The sequence below is a fragment of the Aulonocara sp. 'chitande type north' Nkhata Bay genome, linkage group LG4 (assembly GCF_057382095.1).
Source record: "Aulonocara sp. 'chitande type north' Nkhata Bay isolate Kocher_YH1m ecotype deep benthic linkage group LG4, A_spYH_male_GT1.1, whole genome shotgun sequence".
NCBI lineage: Eukaryota > Metazoa > Chordata > Actinopteri > Cichliformes > Cichlidae > Aulonocara > Aulonocara sp. 'chitande type north' Nkhata Bay.
Window position 1 is genome coordinate 31,539,923 of NC_141347.1, and position 22,161 is coordinate 31,562,083.

Genomic DNA, 22,161 nt, shown 5'->3' on the forward strand with positions numbered 1-22,161 from the left:
ATCAAAGTGAACGGGCAGAACAGGTAGTGGTTAACAGGTCAGAAAGGTAAGGAGGAGCGAGGTTATGAAGGGCCTTGAAGGTGAGCAGAAGAAGTTTGAATATTATCCGGAATTTCACAGGGAGCCAGTGAAGTTCCTGAAGAACAGGGGTGATGTGCTGGTAGGAGGGGGTTCTGGTGATAATGCGAGCAGCAGAGTTCTGAACCAGTTGAAGCTTATGGAGGGATTTTTGGGGGAGACCATGCAGAAGAGAATTGCAGTAGTCAATACGGGAGGTAACAAGACTGTGGACAAGAATGGACGTAGACTGGGTGGAAAGAGAAGGAAGCAATCTGTTAATGTTGCGTAGATGGATGTAGGCAGAACGGGTGAGATTATTGATGTGAGATTTATAGGAAAGTGAACTGTCTAGGATGACACCAAGGCTCTTAACCTGAGGAGAAGGGAAAACTGTGGAGTTATCGATGGTGAGTGAGAAATGGTTCGCCTTCAAAAGGTTGGATTTGGTGCCAATAAGGAGGATCTCAGTTTTATCCTCATTGAGCTTTAGAAAATTAGAGCTAAACCAGGATTTTAACTCAGTTAGACATTCTGAAAGGGAGGAAGGTGGGAGGGAGGAATCAGGTTTGCAAGAGAGATATAACTGGGTGTCATCAGCAAAACAGTGAAACTGAAGATCAAATTTGCGGAAAATGGTACCTAGAGGGAGGATGTATATCATGAAGAGAAGAGGGCCTAAAACTGAGCCTTGAGGTACACCAGAGGAGACGGGGAATAGACGAGAGTGGGATGATAGTTGAATAAACTGGGAACGGTCGAGGAGATATGATTGAAACCAGGCGAGGGGTGTGTCAGAGATGCCGAGAGAGGAAAGTCTGCTTAGAAGTACAGAGTGAGAAATGGTGTCAAAGGCTGAACTCAGATCTAAAAGGACGAGAATGGTGAGAAGACTAGAGTCAGCTCCGATTAGAAGATCGTTAGTGACTTTAAGTAAAGCAGTTTCTGGACTGTGACATGAGCGAAAACCAGATTGAAATCTCTCGTAGATACTGTTATTATTAACCAGGTGTAAATGAAGTTGAGGTGCAACCACTTTTTCGAGTATCTTAGAAATGAAGGTTAAATTGGAAATCGGACAGAGGTTGTTAAAGTTGTTAGGATCTAAAGAAGGTTTTTTTCAGTATAGGAGTGACTAGAGCAGTCTTGAATAAGGAGGGAACGATACCGGTGGTGAGAGAAGAGTGAATGATAGCAGAGATGAGTGGGAGTAAAGAAGAGAGGCAGGATTTCACAAGCCCCGTGGGCATGGGGTCAAGATGACATGTGGCAGGCTTTGATTTACATATGAACTCGGAAATATCAGATAAATCAGGAAGATGAAAAGTGGAAAACGGCTCAAAAAGGAGAAAAGGTTCTGGAGAGGGCGTAGACACAACATTTGATCTGAGTTGCTGGTGGATGTTTATTGATTTTCGTAGTCCAGAACAGCATCAAGGAGTTGCAGGATTCAGAGGAATAGATGTGTGGTGGTAAAGTGTTGGGGGGTTGAATTAGCTTGTTGAGAACTGAAAACAGAGTCCTTGTACCCTCATAAGAACTGATAATACCAGAGTAGAAGCTTTGTTTGGCCTTGCTGATGGAGTCTTTATACTGAAGTACGTGGTATTTATAGATTTCTGAATCAACAGTTAAACCAGATTTTTTTATATTTACGCTCTAGCTGCCGAGCTTTATACAGGCAAAATGTTGATTGAACAAATTTCCCACGTGTGGGACTAATAAAGGTTATCTTATCTTATGATTGCTGAGGTGAGGGTCAGCAAGGAATGAGAATGAACATGCAACAATCCTGACTGAAATGCAGAGAATATGGTTTGTCCTGGAATAAATATAAACAAAACTAAATAATTAAGCATCCCGTTTTCATTATTTTTAAGCTGTTCTTTTGTGCGCAGTGTTTGGTCAAATTGTATTTTTTTTCCATAGTGCACACACAGAAACACAACACTGACAGTTAAAACGTTGTTGTTTAATATGTCTACGTGAAGGTCAGCCTTGGCATTAAACACATCCTGCTAGAGGGGCACTTCCCCTCATTTCCACATCATCTACCTTTCTTTCTACAGGACAGTTGTTCACAGCTCTAATTTGCTAAAGCCAAAAATATAGCAGAGCCCACAGAAACACGCAACACGCACGAATCCAAAGGCAATGTTCTACATAATCACTTAAAAGCAGAGAGCGTTCGGCCTGGACTTGAACAGGGCTTCAGAGAATATGTCTCACAAACTTTTTACTCCTTTCATGTGTGTGTGCACAGGGAGGGAGAATAAACAAAACAAAGTCACATTCCTAATTACTGTATGTGGACAACAGCTTCGCCCTTCACTAATATCTCTCTGTGCCCCCTCCCGTTCATCAAAAACCAACTAATGGCTACAAGGCATTTATGAGTAATAGGCTGAGTTAAAATTGCAGCTTATTTGAGTAACAATGTGTGTTAGTTTGTGTGTAACACAAGCAATGATCGATTTGATGTGATGAATAGCAATCACTGTAACAACCATCAACTTCGAAGCTGATTGAAAGGAAGTGACAGAATGAAACAGTTTAATAAATCAGGAGCACCACTGTTCCCTGAACCCTAATCAGCAAAATAAAAAATATACCCATCAATATCACAAACACCTCACACTGTGATTTAGTACAATGCAACAGCACCACTGACTGCAGTCTTTAAAACTATAACAAAGCCTTAAATATTAAACACTTGTCTCAAATAGTATTGGCAAACCCAGAACAATATAAGCTATAATAATGGGCTACTTTAATAAAGTACACTGGTTTAACTTTGTAACTTACACCTGCTTATATTGTGAAAATGCTTTTCTAATAAAGGTGTAAAGTGGAAAAGAGGGTGCTTGTTATGATGTTCCCACACTCTCTTTGTGCCGTTACAAGCTGCCCATGAAAAAGCTGCAGATGAGTAAAACAAAAATGAGCAGAGGCCATAAAGCAGGTTGTGGTTGAACTGGGTTTGCTAACAAGCCCTAATCTTGTTATAAGTGAGCAACATCACACATATTATACGAGTGCCGCTTGATTTTTACATCACAGCGAATCCTCAAGAGTTTAGTGTTCTAACTCCCACACTGATATTTGCTCACAATTTGGAAACGGTCGAGATAATGAGAATCCTTTTGATTATCAGCTGAAATCTATGGTCATATGCAAATCTCCAGATAACACTCAGACACAGATAATGTTACCCCATACTTCCTAACGCTGACCTTCAAAACCTGAGAGATAGTTTAAACACCTTGTAGGGACTTTATTAACATCAGTGGCTGAAACAGTAAAATTTCATGGTTCTGCGTCCTTTTGGTCCAGCAGTTTGTGTTTTCTTGTATTCTTGTGGTATTTTGTATTATGGGTTGTGTTCTGGTTCATTAGTAGTCTTTAGTTATTCTGCTGTTAGTTTCTTATATTCCCTGTTTAGTTCCTTAATTTTTTTTAGTATTTTCTTCTTGTGTCTTTGCCCTCGGTGTCTTTCTCTGTGTGTCTGTGTTTATATAGGTTGTGTGAGTTCTTGTGTCTTGTTTCCTCCTCATGTTTCATTCTGTTTCCCCCTGCCTGCCATGCTTATCCATGTTTCCCCAGTCAGTCATGTCTCTGTGTCGGATGATCTGATATCGTCGTGTTGGTGTTATTCCTGGAACAACATAGTAAATGTTGTTCCAGGATCAACATTGCAAGTGACCAATCACATTCTTGTGACGTTATTCTTTGGCACGCCAAGCCATTCGTGCATTTATGAAATTCCAATGTTGCAAGGACAATATCAATTCTGCTTAGCGTTTATTAAAGGGTTAGGGTCAGGGTCCGTTGATCGGCGGACAAAGGCGGTTTCTCGCAGCTTAAGAACAGTTTTTTGTTTTATGGCAGTTTTTCCCAAAGTCGCAAAAGTATGACGTCACAACATTCTGATTGGTCACTTGCAATGTTGATCCTGGAACAACATTTACTATGTAGATCTGGGAACAACACCAACACAACGATATCAGATCGTGCCTCTGGGTCTGTCTGCGCCTCTGTGTGTTTGTTCCCATTACTTCCTGTTTTGATTTAGTAGTCTCCTGTGTGTGTGCGCCATGTTTTGCTTTGCTTCTCTTACTTTGAAGGTACCTCGTCTCGTGTGTTATGTTTAGCTTTATGTCCTCTGTCTCGTTGAGTGTAATTTGACCCAGTTGTGTTCCCCATGTGTTTCCTGTTCCCTCGTCATTTAAGCCCTTTGTATTCGTCTTTCCAGTGTCGCGATCTCACTCATAGTTGTGTGTTTCTCTGCGTCCTTATCCGTATGTTTTGTTTTCTTATTTATTCCCAGTATAGTTTTGTACTATTTTGCCATTTAGCAAATAAAGCTCTGTTTTTCAGTTTACTTTACTCTGAGAAGTCTGCGTTTGGGTCCTTCCCTGCTTTCACACAGCCAAATTATGACAAATGTAGTATTGAACATACATTACTGTAAAGACTGAAGTATATGGTAGCATACCCAGGTATACATAGGTGTGTCTAACTCTACGGTTCCACAGCTGTTTCATATTGATCAATAACACGTAAAAATGGGAACATTTTTCATCTCAACCCTCTCTCCTTTTATTTTAAGAGGGGATTTGTTAAAAGCAGCTGTCTCCTCAATGTCGATGGAGGGAGAAATGTTGATTGTGACTCCTCAAGAGGCAATTCAGCAGACAAAAATGTGGGATTCATGCCTCTTACTAAAAAGTACCATATTATTTTTTGACTGCGCAGTATTATGGGTTAACAAGGTTGTTACTATTGGTTGGAGTTATTATTAACCACAGCCTCTCCCACACAAACAGCGCTCCCTATTCAGGACTGGTTAAAAATTCAGTCATGGATGGTTTACAGACATGATTGATCGACTACCTGATGCCACACTGCCAAAGAGGTGGTGCGCTTCGGAAGAATATGAAGTACCACATTAGAGGTTCATTCACCTCTGCAAAACAGAGGTGCTCTAGACGCATATGTATGTGCACGAAACAAATGACAGAGAAAATCCCTGGAGCATTGTGACGAGGACAGCAGATAAATATTCATGGCACTATCATTCTTCATTTGCAGGTACAAGATGCGTCAGGGTTTTTCAGGTATCGTTCTGCGCTAGTGCGAACGTCTTGGTAAAGCCGGGATAATCGCTATACCAGTCAGCTCCGAGACAACTTCACAGCAATGAACTTGGTTTCATTAGCAGAAACCGTGTGTTGACATGCATCACATCACCACCATTTTTCCTGAATGAAAGCATTTTCTAATGATGCCTCAGATGAACTTCATTTACGCAGCTGTCTAAACCCTCCAGAGACTGAAGTGTTCCATTTAACCCTCACTAGCTAATTGGTGGGGGCCTGTACCATTAAGTGTAATTACCCAACAGTTATTTGCTATTCCGATACACATTTGTGTGTGCAAGTGACGAAAGCACAGTTTGAACTGAATATTTTCTTTAAAAAATGCAGTTGTTGCCTGATTGTCAACATCTCTATCTCTGGATTTTTTTATAGGAGCGAATTGCATTCAGGGGGACACTGCTTGCCCTTCTTTGCCTCTTTTTGTCAAGACTGATGTTGTTTGACAGACAGGACCAGGGTCGGGTCAACATCTCATTAGACCTCAACCAGACAGAAAGGCTCCTCTTCAGCCACTTGATGACAAAGACCCTGACAAATCCTTGACAGAGGGGTTCTGTTATTTTGCAAATCCTCGCTACTGACCCTGCCTGCATGTCCCCCGTCTTTGTCACTTCCTTGCTGAACTGCCACTTCAAGCAGAGATGTCACATGGTCGAAGGTAATGACTTCTCAAACCTGTCTAGAAACCAGAAATGTAAAATAGCACAGAAACCATTGCTCTGCATGACAAATGTCTTAAGGAGAATAGGATTATCAGTTCTCATTTAACATTTAATTAGCAACAGTGAAAAGGCAAGTAGATCAATTATTAACTATCGCTGCTTTCGGAAGTTTGTCACAGTTGCTCTTTGGAGAAAGCTGTCTGTAATGAGCATGGCAATGACACCTTTTCCAAGGTTGGTGCCAGTCGAGATAGTCTTAATTTATTAACAGTTTTAATATAGGGTTAACACATCACAGAGCAACTTGGAGTTCTGTATCTTGCACAAGGGTCCTTTGGCAAATATTACGTCAACGCTCACATATTTAACTTGAAAGCCTCACACATTCCCAGAAAGTGTACTTCAAGTTTCAGATGGGATTACCCTGCAGATGTGTTTTTGTATTGTGCTTGCATACACCAGATTCTTAGCTCTGTTCCAAACGATCTGTTTCAGTGTTTGTAGTTTTGAATGGAACGGGAACTCCAGCTGACCACGCCCCTTTAAGCAAGACACGTATAAGACAGAGAAAAGAAGCCAACGCTAGCAATGCAGCGCATTCAGTTTACGACTCTGCAGCTGTTACAGATCTGAATGGGATATTCACCGCACAATCATAGTTTTTGATACATGTGTACGTGTAGGCTGATTTTGTCGAACATGTCATGATTATAAATGGGCCATTTTAGTACACGGAGCAGCAGCAGAGTTAAAATCGATGCACTGGTCATTGCTTTTGCAATCAGTGACTTCTGTATAGTGCTGTAATCATTTATGCTGATGATTGAGGCATGTCTGACTAGCTGTCGTCTTTGCAAAACAATAGGTTTTTGCACAAAATCAAAGCGATCACGCCGTTTTTCCCCACTGTTTTTCTGGTCTCTCATCTTTTCCAGCTACCTGGGAATATCTATGTCCCTGCATAGACACATTATAGACATATTTGCAGACTTGTGCTTTAAAATGCAAACCAGACAGGTGAGAAACAAAGGCAAAACAACACAAGACTACACAGCATGCCATCAGTGATATCAAAGCATGTTTGATGTAGTTAGTGTGCAATACTGTTTTATCAAAGATTTTTATTTATCCCGAACATCTAGTATCATTATTGATCACATGTAATATTTAATATGGAAATGTCTCAGTTTACTACATATAATGTTGAAGCTTCTATATCGGCAGATTTGGATGCACATGAAAAATTAATTAATGTTTTTTTACTTAGTGTTGTTTAAACTGTGTTCATGTAATACATTTAGAGGAATTGCATTAAAAATAATGAATGCTAGTTTAACTTTATACCCTGCGTTGCTTCTGCTACACTTACACGAGTCAGTGTAGTGTACAAATTGTCAGTGCTCAGTTGATCTCAGTTGCTGCTGATATCGCATTAGTTTTTCCTCTATTCAAGCCAGAGGTCTGAGAGCCAACCTGTGAGTGAGAGCGCGCACATTTGGGCTGCCAATTAAAATGCCTTTTGACCAGCACAACACATCTCATTAGTATTCACAGCTGCAAGTGTGAATGTCTGGAAGACCAGAGCTGCAAACATGGCATGACCTTGCCTATTTGCAGTGCAACGCCTCCCACAGAGAAGAAGCCAAAGATGACATGGCCATTAGTGTCTATTCCTGTCATGATGAAAGGTCACTTGTTAACACTAACCACCAACAAATTACACTCTTAAACATGCTCCTGTGTAATGCAGAGCCTAGTAAATATGCATTCATAGCATCGACAAGTTGATCAGGTATGCCAGTGGAATATAATGAATACCAATACAGCAGTTCTATCACAACCACTGTCTCTACTATTTTTTAAGCAGCAGAGCTCATACCATAGTGGTGGTGTTTTAAGTAGTTTCATGCTTTACATACAGGCTGTTACAGGATTGCATAAAACTTGTAAAGTCACAGTATATGCAGGTAAAACACTGTACTTGAGAAATTCTGGCTGGAGGGGTGTCTTTAAATTTGTGACCTTGACTGAAGTGAATCTATGAAGCGCCTTGAGGCGACTTTTGTTGTGATTTGGCGCTATATAAATAAAATTGAATTGAATTGAATTGAATTGAAGTCAAGTGGCTGCTCCTCATGTTGGACTGTCACACACCCCTTCTAGTCTAAATTCATCTTCTTTTCTTCCATACAATTCTATTTTGTTATCTCAGCTTTGCAAATGGCTTGCTGACACGATGCCAAGTCAAAAAAAGAAAAGAAAAGGAAAATGGCACATTTACGCTGTAAAAAGAATATGTTCAGTTTTCTTCTTTTTTGCTCTAATGCCATTGGCTTCTTTCTTATCTGCTTCTGCCCACGTGGTGTCCAAACTATCAACATACCCTGAGGTGAACCTGCAATATTTAAATATCTTACTTTTAGCATAAGTGACACAGCAAAGCTATCTACTAAAAGTAAGTGTTTTGCCATATTACCTATGCTGGCCCTTGCTCAAGGTTTTTTTCCATTATTTGAATAGATTCTGTGATGCAGACGAGCCATTTTCTGTTGAAAATCGATAAACAGAAAGACCAGATGATGACTCCTTTGCATTTGTAATATTATGGTCTGTTTGAGATTGGATGTAGCTTCCTGAAGTGCTTATTCATCAGCTATTGGATGCTGACTTTGCTATTACTTTTCTGTCAGTTGTATTGTTTATGCAGCTTTACTATGAAATTCCCTTCCACAAAACTAAGGAAGGAAGAGCTGTATTCATTGTTATTTATTTATTTAGTTAGGATGACATTCCACTGTCAACCCTCTTTTATTTTTCCATTACAGTATAAGGAGGCAATAAGACACTTTTCTTATTCGTCCCATTTGCTTTGCTGGCAGGTGGAATATAAAGTGAAAAGCACCGAAGAGTAAATTGAAATGTTAAGCACAAGAGTCAGCCAACCAGTTTAATCAGCTCTCATGAAGCACCTCCAACTTTCAAGGTTATGGAGCTTTTGCACAAACTGTCTATAATGAGCTGCTGTTATTGTTTGACAAATCAATATCCATTATAAGTGAATTTAGATGGCGTTTTATGATAAAAACAAAGCATAAAGGGAGCTCGAGGGTAGAAGGAGAGATGAAGGAAAAAGGTGCTTTATCCTTATGGCTTACTGGGAGAGGAAGAAAGGAGTGAAGTTTATAAAAAAGGTCTTGCAAGGTGTGCACTTTCTCCGCTGTGTGGCAGCAGTAAAAGTGGTTGTACTGCTGTGGGGATAAATAATGCAGAGGGCTGCTGCGTTAGCGACAGGGTTGGCACTGAGCACGAGAAAGGAGGGGTTTAAGCACACACACACACATGCACACAGTTGCCTCACTCATCATTATGACTTTATGCACGCAACTCTACTACTTGCATGCCAAGCCAGCTTCCCGAAGGAACTTAAACACCCTTGCATCCTAAGCATATTTCATATCACATTAAACAAATTCTGTCATTTATGTGACATGTTCGGAGCTTTATGCTACACATTTATCATTGCACCCTAATGTCATTTTACCATGGCAGTCTATAATATTTTATTTTACAAGGCAGCACATAAGTGAGGCAGGGCAGAGATAGGACACAAAGGATTGCAGGGCTGCTAGCAGGATATTTATGCTTTTGGAGAGAAGGGAAAAGGTGCAGCGAACAACAAGGAAACGAACTACAAAGAGAACAAGAGAAATAAAAAGAAGAAGGGAAACAGAGTGAGTGAGACGCTGGTATCAAAAGACAAGCACCCCTTGAGTACAGAAAGAAATAAAACCTCTTTGGCCAAACCCTAACCAGGATTACTCGGCATTGTTTGCGGGTTCAAGAATTTCTCGGTCTAATGGCATTAACACTGGGAGAGGTCACAGAAATAAAGGGTCTGATCCCTTACGATGCTGCTTTTGGAAGAAGGGCGGTTGTTCTTTTCATAATGGCATTCTGTTTTAATTTCCTGTCCTATTCATCACCATCAAACTCCTGTCATCATGTGCCTTTTAAATAATCTTCATTAAGACCAGCCTGAACTGAATACCTGCTGTGATTCTTCTCTTCTTGTGTTTTATGCCAAAACTACCATGTTGCTACAGCGTGATTATACTGTTACTAAGAGAACACGCCGCAGAGGCAGCGAGGATCAGGATACACAGAACTGACAAGTGTGTTGCAGTGTAATCCATCAAGATATACAGAAGCTCCAGCGCACCTATCTCTAAAAGGCCATCCTATTGCCTCAAAAGGTGTCTTAAAGGAAGAGTTCAGTATTTGAGGGGAAATATAATTATTTGCTTTTCCCCTCCAAAGAAAAAGTGACATGAGATGATTGATATGGACCTAATGTCTCTGTCGAGATGGGAGTCTGGATGTGGATAATGTGTGTTATTTGAGGCAGGAAAAAATGGCTACGCTGACTCTCTTAGGGAAAGAAATATGTCCACCAGCTCCTGTAATGCTGAATTACTGTCATAATATATCTCTCAGTTTTGAGGAAAACAAGTGTAGGTACAAGTCTGAACTGTTGTCAGTGGGGATGCACCAAGTCAGCATTTGCTTTTCAAATACCAATTCTGATACTCAACATACAGTAAGTACAGATAGACCGCACCAGGACTCTGATTTTCCCAACTTTAAAATATGCTTGTGAAATCAGTGTAAAAATAACAAAGATCAACTTAACATAAGGCAACACATGTACAGATATTTTGCAGTGGCAGCAAACGAGCTGATGTGGCTTGCTGAAAAACATTTAATTTTATAAAAGGATTTACATTGGTCACTTAATGGCATGTAATCACATCAGTGCATAATCATATCAGTATCGATGCCACTGCTAATCTGGCATATTGGAGTTACATTCTTTTTATTAGCCAGTAATAAACCCTAGAAGGTCCTAGCAGATAGAAAAAAAAACGAAGATGAATTGTTTGATTTGCTGTTTCAGACTCTGCAGCGGTTTGAAACTGCGCCATATACCCTTTTAGCCTTAAAGTAAAAATTGAACTACCTTCATCGAGCAGAGCAGGACTGGCCAAAGTCAGACGTACTGTAGGCACCCAGCCAGATTACTACTAATAGGAGTAATCGCACAGAAATGTCCATCAAACCTTGTCTGCCCAGGAAAGCAGGGAGAAATCATTAATGAGGGTTAAACAGAATGATTGCGAGCGCTTTCGTTGGAAGGTAAGTTGTGTTTTCAAATTTCCTCCAGCCACTTATCTAGTCAACACATGCATTAGCACAAATGTAAAAACAACAATTTGTGATAATCGTTTTACCTCAAAATACATCCTCAGCCACAGCAGTAGCTGGACATACATGAACACACGTGTTGGATTCATGTCTCAGTGGCACAAACTTGGTTAAACTGTGAGATCTGTAAGATCAGACAGACTGGATAGTGTAAATAATTAAGTCAAATGAGATCAAACATGTTAATTACTAAACTTGGGGTACATGTTTCCCTGTTGTAATCTTCCTGTATCAAGATTGGGAACAAAGTGTAAAAGGATATTTGTTAAAAAGCAAAACAAAAAAATCTCTTTAAAGCTCAAAGTCATTTGTAGCTTGAAAATATCCTCATGAGAGAAAAACGTTTTGCTCAGTAGGCACTACGAGCCAGTGTATCTCCATTGAAAACAATAGAGAATTAAAGTATTTACACTGGAACTCTGTGCCCTGAGCCACAGCATTTCCTCACCTTATTATAGAGTATCATCCCCAAGGTCCTCGGGTTCAGATTGTGCCTCAGAAATGACATCAAATAAAAGAAGAGTTACTTTGGGTGGAACATCTTGGCCTCCCTGAATAATAATTATATTGCTCGCCTTCCCTCGAACCACACTTTCTTCTTGCAGGAGCAGAAAATTTTAAATATTAAAATGACATGTTCTCTTTCGCTCTTCGTCTCCCGTGGTATGTCATTGTGAAGGAGGTGTCCATATATAGCTACGGACTACGAGCTGTCATCTCATTCTCATCAATCACATAGCACATACCCAGTCATTATTTTTAAGAAGTCACCTCTCCCTGATGGCCGGTGGGGCTCTATCTCACCTGTCACAATGTGGCTGCCTCTGCCAGAGCTGATGCAAGGCAAAGTAATGGACCAGAGGTGAAGGACCTGTGGCAGCCCCTAATCACCAACAGAAAACCAAATCATCTGACTGGATGGCATGTCTCAACTCACAATGGTATATAGAGTAGATGCCAGTTCTGAGGGATTGCTAAGATGAACTGAAAGTTAACTTGTTGTGCTTTCCATATATATATATATATATATATATATATATATATGTATGCACACTCAAACTCACACCTCACACACATAATGCTGAAAACTCCAATTAAAGGTCAACATTTCAAATGTTCAGATCTACATATGAGCTGAAATCTCAGGGGCTGGATTGTTCTAAATGTTTAGTTTATGACATATTAGGAAAAAACACTTTTAGATGTTTATGATCAATGAGAAGTAATTAGAGGATAGCCAACAGAAGACAGGGGTAGAACTGAAGAGCTGCTCTGAGTCCCATTATCAAAGTAAAAAAGCATTATTTTAAACTAGCACACAAATCATGCAAAGCTACTTTAGTAACATCCAGGAATAAATTCATGAAGTTGGAGATGAGAATAATATGTCACATTTAATGCATTGCTAAGATTAGAATTTTTTCATCAAAAGCTGGCCTTGAAGATTGGATACTCCAATTTCGAGAATGTCAAGAAGAGCCTTTTATAACGAGTTTGCTCAGTGTGAAGCACATGAGCTCTATCTTCAAGCAGACAGTATTAATGCACATGTAGGACCTGGCAGCAGCTTAACCTCATTCCACCAAGATCTGACACTGAAAGGGCCGCCCTCGATCTCTATTCTGTTCATATTTTTGCAGATGATGTGGGATGATGTTTTTCTTTGTTTATTTGTTTTTGTTTTAGTGACACAAGGTCGCCAGCTTGCACTAGAGAAGTCTGCAACAGAGTGTGAAGCAGTTTGGATGAGAGTTAGCACCACAAAGTCTGTTCTCAGCCAGAAAAGGGTGGGATTCCCACTCCAAGTTGGGAATGAGTTGTTCCCCCGAGTAGAGGAGTTTCAACCTCTCAGAGTTCATGAGCGTGGGAAGAATGGAGCAGGAGACTGACATATTAATTTGTGTGTCATGTGCTGTTATGTGGAAGCTGCATCCATCTGTTGTGACAAAGAGAGAGCTGAGCATGAAAATTAGGTTGTCAATCTATGTTCCTATCCTCACCTATGGTCACAAGATGTAGAAGTGACCAAATAAATGAGGCTACAGTCACAAGTGGTTGAAATGAGCTTCCTCCAATGGTGTCCAGGCTCAGCTTTGTTCAGAGTACAGCTTCCAGTTTAGGTGGTTTGAGTATCTGGCTAGGATGCCTCCTGGGCACTTCCCAAATGAGGTGTTCCAGACATGTCTGATGAAGAGGATGTCCCAGAGCAGACCAAGGACACCCTGCAGAGATCTCTTGGCTGCCTTGGTCTCTCTATAGAAGAACCAAGGAGGGTGGCCAGGGAGAGGGAGTTTTAGGCATCTGCACTGCCCCCACCTGACCTGACCTGGACCTTCTTGGTGTTTGCATGGGCAGATGGATGGTATCCAGTGAAGGTTCTTAATGGCAACCAAAGGGCTTAAAACAACACGCCTTAGAGCGACATTTTTCTAGATTGCTAAACTAGTGAAGTAGTTAATCCCTACTTTGAGTAATCTGTAAATCACAGTTTACAATACAAGAATTGTGAAAAAGAGGGTGGAGTTTAACTGGCGGATAGTATTTATCAGTTCTGACTTTGACATTGGAGAAAGGGAAACTACTTTCTGCTGCTCTCTTATACACAAAGGGTTGCCACAGCGGTTCGCTCTGCATATTTGATGTGACAGATTTTTATTCCAGATGCTTTCATGAAACAATCCCCAAAAGGACTTTTGTCTCCTCCCAGGATATAACAAATGATCTTTGGCTTGTTATGCAAATGTTTTTCACATGCAAGATTCAACGAAGAAAAGATAATCAGATATTCACCATCACCAAAGGAAAAATTAAATGATTCTAGTGTGCTGAGCCATTTTTCTCTTGCACCGCAAACTGGTTTTGATTTTTAGGGTTTTTTTTGTAAATAGGAAAATATTGGATAAAACTGGTTCCACTATTCACGACTACCTCAGATAAAACCTGTTTTTGTCATTATCATGGAGTCTGGCATCTTTAATTTGTCTAATGCTTGCTGAAACATAGTCATTCGCATCAATCTCTGGTGTACTTTTTCAGTTAATTGTTAACTAGAACATGGTTACATGGTTAACAAAGAAGAAAGAACATGTAGCATTGTAGCTAAAACACAATCTTAATACTGTGAGAAATGTAACATAACAATGATAGATGGTGCAGTCACTAGCATGGCTGTAATTTTCTATTCTTATCTTTATTGTGCTGCAAAGTATTTTAAAACTAAACCATACATAAATATATATTAGTTGGAATTATCCAATGATTTCCCCTATACCAACCATACCTTATTTGATTTACAGATTTTGCAGTTAAAGTACAAAAAATATAAGTCAAATCAATCCCGTCTAATAGCAACATTATTTTCCAGTGAGTGCGATGTGGTGAACAAAAACCATCCCGGGTACACGCTGAAGGGCATTCTTTGTACATTTTACTAGCTCAGACTGAGCTGCTCTCTGAACACATATCCAAACTGGCCAAAGACGTACATCCCTGCTGAGTTTAATTGTAAAAGTTGCTGGATCAATGTACCGGATTACTACATCAAATAATTCACATGTGAATCCACATCCACATTTCTAAGGAAGCCCCCGGAGTTCATATGCCTGCCTCTGAAAAGCAAAGGCAGCTCTGTGAAACAACACAACTTCAAATTTGTCTTGCAAGTCTTACTGGTGTTTTTCAAAAAAATCTTTTTTATAGTGGTCAATATTCAGACTGCCAGTTGCTTACCTCTTTACAACCTGCACAGGGATTGTGTTTCCTAGTTCCCTGAGATGTCTACCTGTAACTCTTAAACTACTGAAAGATAAAAACACAAAGAAAATATGAAAGAGATTCAATCTTTCCTTGTCTTAGAGTCTCTGTGAATAAAATATTTTGCTTTGGCACAATGACAAGTTCGGTCTTTTTATTGTTTTAGTCAAAAACAAAAGAACAGCAGGCCAAAATAGAACTGAAAAGTCTCTGTTGAGCAAACAGCTTTCACTACACATCACTTTCCTTTTTGTGTAAGAGATGCTGCCACATGAATTAGTGATTTTGGCTTAGCTTCCCTGAAAATGGGGAAGGATGACCCTGGGATAACACAATTTAATATACTGACCTGACAGCAGCTTCCAGCCATGCTGGGGCAGCATTTCATATCTGCTGTGCAGTAAAGTTACTGGCCCATGAAATAACAGACCCAAATGAAATAACCACTGATCACAGCGACTGCTAATGATTTTGGAGTTAATTTAAAAGATCATGTGTGTGTATGGTTGTAATCAAGAGAGAGAAGGCAGGAGAAGCTGTGCGTATTGTCAGGTTTGTGCAATTCATTATCAATCAAGGGAAAGTGTCCAAGAAAATCTAAAAGAGATTACCAAATCAGTGCCTCTCTGGTGATTTTTTTTAAACTCATTGCTTCAGCCTTATTAAACAGAAAGCATGCCAATGGTGTGAGGAGTCCATTGTCTACAGAGGGGTATGTGTAATACCTGCTATTATGTGAAACTATAATTACTGCAAAATTAGAAAAAATAATAATAATCAACCACATGCCAAACTCATCTATTTGCAAGTTAGTAATTGAGCAGTTGGGCGTTTCCCCACAGCTACTCAATCAGCATGTAAATTAACATAAATATGAGGCTGTCTGTAACCAACGGGGATGCTTACAAATGGAGCATGAAAATTTTGTTTTTCTAACAAGCAGCTCATGATCAGAATTCACTGAACAGCTGACTTCTAAAGAATAAAATCTGCAAGGTGTAGAAAGATCATTTTTGAAATGATCCATTATATTCTTCCATTCTTCCAAGTTTATTTTGTGAAACATATAGAATACGGCAGATTTTTGTTTCAGTCACAGCGGTGCAGTCAGGTTCCTAATGGCCTGGAAATGAGCTCATCAGCAATACAGCAGACTCACACATTTTAACTCCATGGGAACAGTCAGTACCTGCCTCAAACGTACACGACCCGACTGTGAATTGCTCTTTATGTTTCAGCCTCTAGAATACTCTTGCTCAGTTCAGACAACTTGTACGTCAATCCGCAGCCATCCTCAGAAACAATATACAGTGCTGGAGGGGAGAACACACCAATGATTGAATTTACCAAATGCTTCTGTTGCATTAAAGTTGGCTCGGATGTTTACAGACAGCAGCTAGTTTCAGCTTTGATTACTTCCAGCGAGTTCATATAGTATTGGGAGAATACGCGTATTAAAGCATCCAATAACCATTCATTTTAGCTTTTTTTTTTAAGCCAGTAGGTGATCAGGAGACATTTTTCTTTCAAATAAAAGATCATAAAAAAGTGGGTCATAAGGGAACACAGTAAGTCTGGTAACCTCAAACCAATGCCCTTCACACTTTAAAAAAACAAATAAAACAGGTGTGGCGACAGCACTTTCTCCCTGTTGGTGATAAGCTCATTCATTATAAGCTTTGTAGGAGGATTAGTAATAGGGATGCCAGATTCCTATAGTGAAGCCAGAAAAACCACTAGGACAAATGGTGATGAGCCAGTGAGAGCTTTGTGTTGGATGAGTTTGCTCAACATTAGATTAACTCTGTGCTGCAGATTGAATGCTTACAGGATGTAGCTGGAAGTTGATATTCATTGGCTACTAAAACCTGAAATATACTGTCGTAACTACAATGTCAGGCTGAACAATGAATAATGGATAACAACATTAAAAAAACATAGGATTGTAGGATCCACTGTCCAAGTTTGTATCTATAATTCCAGGAGAGCAATATATGGAGAAGTCGAGTGATGACTTAAGCTCGAGGATAACATGTGCACTTCCACTCTGCCTTTCCTGGAAAATGCATTCACAATGTCGTATTTGATAGCACACATAAAAATAATAGAACCAACACAGCAAGTTAGAGGATTGCTTCCTTTTCTAACCTCCGAACACCTGACCAATCACAGAAGTAGATTTGAGATTGCTGGTTTCAGAGATTTAAATAGAGGGTTGAACACAAACCCCCCTAATCTGCAATCAGCAAGGTTCACGGAGAGGCAGTTTCTCAAACTATTCAACTGTCTGACAAGCATTTCTGGTGACATATTCAAACCTCTTAAACCAGCTCTGTTTTTCAAGAAGGTGCAAACAAACATTTCAGTGGGAAAGCACTCAACAAGCATTTTTATTAGCAATGCTTGTTGAGTGTTTTATCAGTTCACCTGCCTATTCATGCAATTATCCAATCAGTCAATCATCTGGCAGCAGTGCAATGTATAAAACTGCTCAATGACATTTTTAAAAATGAAACAAAACAAAAACCTTCAAGAAACCAAGAGTTTCAAGGATTAGTGTAAGACACAAGAGGAGAATGAGCAAATGCTTGATGCTGGATTATAAACGATAAGAATATATAGAGTAATATCCTTAAAATATAATACAGGGAGTCCTTTTATAGTATGAAAACTAACAAGATTTTAATAACTACCTTAAGGAAGCTTATAGACACTACAGACTAAAATATGGGGACTACTACTAAGGCCATACACTTATCTGTGGGTGCAGCAACTTTTCTTACAAAGCAGGAAATGCTCACTTCCCACAACAAACCTGTTATGTTAAACTTCACTCACACAGGTGCAGCTGCTTGTTGTTACATTGAGTAAAACCCTGGAGACGGGCGAGCTGTCGCAGATTTTAATCTTAACTCACAAGTGTGTTTACAGTTCTAGAGTTGTTTACACGCTGGCCTGATTGACAATATGTTGTTCTTTCTTTATGATTGTTCTGCATAGTCAGTGATATTTTTTATACTTTTTTATGTCCTTTATATTTTGATATTTTTACATCTTGATAATAATTCTGTTTCCTCCTTTGATATTGTGACTTCTTTCCTAAATTTGCAGCATTACTGATATCAGGACTTCTTCCAGCCATGATAACCATGTAATGTAAATTTGACATAGCTGGAGCTTTGAGGTGAATTGGCCACAATGGCAGAACACAATGTTGGGTTCCACTCCACTGAGCATAGGCTCACCCAAAGTGAACAGCTGAAGACCGTAGCCTGGTCTGATGAGGCTTGATTTCTGCTGAGGCTGGCAGATGGTGGGCTCAGAATGATTTCGTGAACCCAGCCTGGATAGTTACCAGTCCAGGCTGGTGGTAGTGATGGAGATTGTGAAATGTTTTGTGGTATATTCTGGACCTTCTATAAACAGAACTTTGTACCTTCTAATGGCTATTTTCTGCAAAATATGTGTCCATATCACAAGGCTAAATCTGTCTTTCAGTGGAAGTTACAGTGTATATATCCATGCAGATCAAAGGGAGGCTTCATGGTGTTCCTAATAAAATGGTCATTGGGTATTTACCAGCTTTTCAGTGTGTTTCATACTAAAAAGGCAGGGTTTAGGTGGTTTATTTTAAGGTGAGGCCAGAATCTGTTGGGTAAGCCCTGAATAATCACAAGGCATAACCTGCTCTTACTTTCACAAAGAACCGTTTGATATTCATATAGAGGATCAAAGGAGAAGGACACTTAGAAGCTATGTCTCAGTCTTTATAGTTGATGCTCTTATTAATCCCTGCACTCATAAAAGTAGGTTGCACTAAGTATCCCATATAGAGAGACTAGAAATGTGCAAGAGAAGCATATGATTTGCATAGCTGGGAAATCAAATAACAATATAGCACTAGGTCCTTGCTGCGGTACAGTTAAGGAAGCAGTGAGACGACAAGTGATATGGACAGCTAAAGTGTAATTGGGGAGCCATCTGCATAAATGTGTTCAGCTGATCTTGCATTTTCAATATGTCAAAGCTGTACAATGTCTCCCTGCATTAGAATCCATCACATAAGCGCTCATCGTGGAAGCTCCCTGTAAGTTCATTGCTGGGGGAAGGAGAAAAAGAAAAGGAAATGTCTATATTGCCTCATTCAGCTGCATGAAATTGAATAAAATGATGTGAAAAAGACGTGTTGTGATGCTGGGAATCACCAAGAATAGCTATGCCAAATACATAAAGACATTTTTATAGTAGTTTGTTGTACAAATAGGAAGTTAGTGGAAGAACACAGCAATATGAATTCTGATTAAATGATTGTGGGCTGTATGTAACGGTGAGCACAGCGAAATGACACGTATCAACCAGTCGTCATTGACAGTATCTCATGTGGATTTGTTGAAGGAGCACTTGTGGGTAGAATCTATTTTTGCATGCACTGTATGTGTCTGTGTGAGTGGTTTTAATGAAGTCAAATGAGTACAAATGAGTAGCTGAGATGATCATAAGCTGGAGTCTGAAGTGACAGAAAGCTGATATTCAGAGTGAATGTACGTCCACTGGTAAGCATTTTGTCCTAGAATCAATGTTAGCATCTGCAGCTCAAGCACGGCTTGTATTTAACATAATGAAACCTTTGGGATTTAATTTTCCAAAAACACATAAAACCCCCTTGTTTTGTACAACGTGAGTTTACAAAGTCAAACAAATGTTCCACTTATTTATTAGTTTTTTTTTCTACAGCTTTCTTCTATTTTCTGACAAGGAATTCCAGACTAAACGAAACAATAATGACGGTATATATCTTGAACTGTTTCAACACAGTGGCTGAAAACCCTGCTCCTCCTTTGGTTCTTACTAATCTGCATGATGTACTTTAAAATGCCTCATTTACTGGGAGGTGTTTTGAAGGTCAGGAAGCAGGAAAGATCCCAGTCGCTAGAAAAACAATTTTTTTGAGGAACATATCCAGAGATAATTAACCACAGCAAATTGAAGCTGCTACATCTGCCCCGATCTGTTTATGCCAGCGTGAAAAATTTCCATTCAGTTCTCTGCAGTGTGATTTATTGGCTTCTGCTACAACAATAATGGCTGCAAAACTAGTTTAAACAACAGCTAAAACAGAATAGATTACTAGTGCTACTTTCATATGCCTGTCTCTGAGTTCACAGTCTCACACTGGAGCAAGGTTTGTTCTTTAGAGCCATTGGTAACACTGGTCTGTCATGTAGTTACATCACGAATACATCAATACATCCAAACTGCTCCCCTGGCATTATCAACTGATGAACAGAACAGAACAGCCTCTCGCGTGTTCAGTCTTAGGGGGAAAAAAAAAACAGTCTCAGAGAATGTCAGCAACAGGGCAAGTAGTCCCTTGGCTTCCACCGTCAGCATATGAGAAACTGACAAATGTCAGGGCCTCCATCATGAGCTGCTGGCCTTTCCAAAACTGAGGGAGCCAGACACACCTGTTTCACCTCCAAAAGACAATGAAGACAAGAAACACAAAGATTCACAGAGACAAAGAAACTGTCACCTTCAGTGCATCACCTTCGCTAAATAAAGCAGTCATCACGCAACATTACCTCTCTTAAATCAAGGACAAACTCAGAATTTGAATAAAATCTCTTTGAATATCTACACGCACCTATCCCCCTCCTATCTCTGTGCACACATACACAAAGGTATTGATTCTGTTCTTTTTTTCGCCTGATGGCTGAACTTGAGACACTGGCTGAATCCACGCTGACGTAGTACGAAGTCATAACGCTTCTCCCTATAAGACATGTGAATGCTCAGAGGTGGAGAGCGAGTCCATCTGTTCATGTACACGTCCATCTGTTTCACAGATTCATTCTTTCTATCTACATTAACATCCACACTGGCCTATTTCTCTGACTGACTGACTGGGTTTTGCATCATACAATATAATTTAGCCGTAATTAACTATCCAAAGCCGTCTGCTTAGAAGTTATGGAAACTAAAGCATGAGTTTGCAGCTCTGCACAGCACTGAGAGCGCTGAAAGCACTGACCTTTCATTTTTAGGTCACAGAAGCCCAGCATCCCAAGCTTAGTGCATCTTTGTGGCCCTGTGAATTTTAGTGTGACATTTACTTGTTTTATTCTGCTTCGAAAAAATGGAATATTCAAGCACTTAACGCCAGTTGCAACAACTGGTCTTTATTAGCTGCTACGCTGGTTCTGAGAACAGACTGTAACCCTGAAAGACCAGAGCAAAGGAAATAGAAATGTCACCAACACTGAACCAGAGGCCTGCACAGAGAGTATAGAAACCCTCTGGCTGCCATGCAGTCTAACTTAAACATGAAATAATCCACAGGGAAATAAATAAATAATAGTTGTGAGCAGGGTAGGATTAGAAAATGATAGAAAACTTGAAAGATAGTATATGCTAAGCATATAAATATGAACATCAGTACACAGCGATTGATGGTTTTGGAGAAAATTAAAGTGCAGTTACTGGTTTGCTTGGAGGGGAAAGCACTTGTTAAAGCCTGAAACAATTGAGCTCAGACCTCAAGTGACATCAAGTTTAAATAGATTTGCAACCTCTAATTCAGCTCTTCATTTTTTTACACACCCAGTGGAATGGCAACGTTCATCTAATGTAAAGATCTATTACGCCCAAACTTGGTATTATGGGTATAGCCTTACAGGCGTATACTATATTGTAGACAGAAAAGGCTCAGATGGTGCAACTGCTCTAACAATTATGTCAGACTTAAAACAGGAAGTTATGACTTATGACTTATAGCTTAACCCCAGATGTGATTAGTGCAAATAAACCCTTGGTCTCAAAACGAAATTCAGCCTCCATAGTTGAACTTTTTCAGGCCATAATTAATATCAAGTCAGTGCCAATGCTGTCCGCTGTTATACATCATTAATGTATGATCTTCTGAAAGGACACAGCATCAGGTGAGTGTCTATAATGAGGTGGAATAAGTTTGGTATAAGCAAGGATACAATTTAGCAGAGACAAGGCAGCTTTTTGAAACTGCAGGTATTATTTTTTAAAAGTTCCAACATAAGTAAATGAATCTCCCGAGTTTCAATTCTATATGGCCCAGAGATTTTGATATGGATTGCAAATCTGATGGTGCAGCATTTATCATTGGTATATGGTAAAATGCAACACATCCGCCTTTATCATCACTGACAGGTGCGCAGGTGGTTTTTCTCACACTAACATTCATTATACTTTTGCAAAGCTCAAGCAAAGTGAGAAAAATGATTGCCGGCAACATT

At 39.7% G+C, this 22,161-nt stretch overlaps 1 protein-coding gene across 3 annotated transcripts in view; it reads right to left on the reverse strand.

The window, feature by feature from the left end:
• Positions 1 to 22,161, reverse strand: part of asic2 (acid-sensing (proton-gated) ion channel 2) — a 410,825-nt gene that overhangs the window by 38,477 nt on the left and 350,187 nt on the right. The window lies entirely within an intron of this gene.